Raw genomic sequence first — 888 nt, 5'->3', positions numbered from 1 at the left:
ACACACACACACACATATATATATATATATATATATAAGATAATCAGCTGTATAAAGACATCCCATAAAGCAATGAAATATATATTTAGGATTCACGTACGTTGCAGACATTATTGCATCACTAACAAAGCTGATGAATATTGACTTTGGTTTTACGCACAAAACACTGGCTTGCTTTATGTTTATCACACTTTCATGTCAGAAATCTAATGCCGAAGTATTTGTATAAATGGTTTTATTTCAGTCGCTTCGAAATTTTGAGTATAATTGAAATTCCGTGTTTCAATCAAACTGTATAGGAGGAAGATATTTTGATTATGTATTCTCATGCACAACTTTAAATTGTTATGAATTCATTGTAAGATTAGAATTGTTCAACATTGCGTTATTTGGCGTGTTCTATGGATGCGATCTCACTGCATGCACCTCTGATGGAAAGTTCTGTTGCACGATACTGTCAGCAATCGACATTTGTGTTGAAGTAATAAACTCGGTACATTGTTCGTCAGACAAGCGTGTGTATGGTGAATAAATACCAATATCACAGTGGTTCATTTTATATGGTAAAGTTTACTAGAAGATTTTAAATGAAAATGGTTTATATTTTTTTATAAATTAACCTTTATCATCTTACACCGTGAAAGCCTGGTTTTGCAGTTTTTGTTACTGAAAGCACCTCATAATGTATACATTGTTATCGTTAGCAGACTTGAGCGTAACGATATGTAATTATCTTGTTAAATGTGGTTTTGATTTTACAGACCCATTACTTGTGAGTATGGGCCCGGCATGGCCAGGTGGTTAAGGTGCTCGACTCGCAATCTGCGGGTCGCGGGTTCGAATCCCCGTCACACCAAACATGCTCGCCCTTTCAGCCGTGGGGCTGTT

At 35.9% G+C, this 888-nt stretch overlaps 1 protein-coding gene across 4 annotated transcripts in view; it reads left to right on the top strand.

The window, feature by feature from the left end:
• LOC106465252 (serine/threonine-protein phosphatase 2B catalytic subunit 2-like) overlaps positions 1-888 on the top strand; it is a 150,990-nt gene that overhangs the window by 33,180 nt on the left and 116,922 nt on the right. The window lies entirely within an intron of this gene.

This window comes from Limulus polyphemus, unplaced genomic scaffold, assembly GCF_000517525.1.
Source record: "Limulus polyphemus unplaced genomic scaffold, Limulus_polyphemus-2.1.2 Scaffold1, whole genome shotgun sequence".
NCBI classification, from domain to species: Eukaryota; Metazoa; Arthropoda; class Merostomata; order Xiphosura; family Limulidae; genus Limulus; species Limulus polyphemus.
This window is presented reverse-complemented; position numbering and strand designations above follow the sequence as displayed.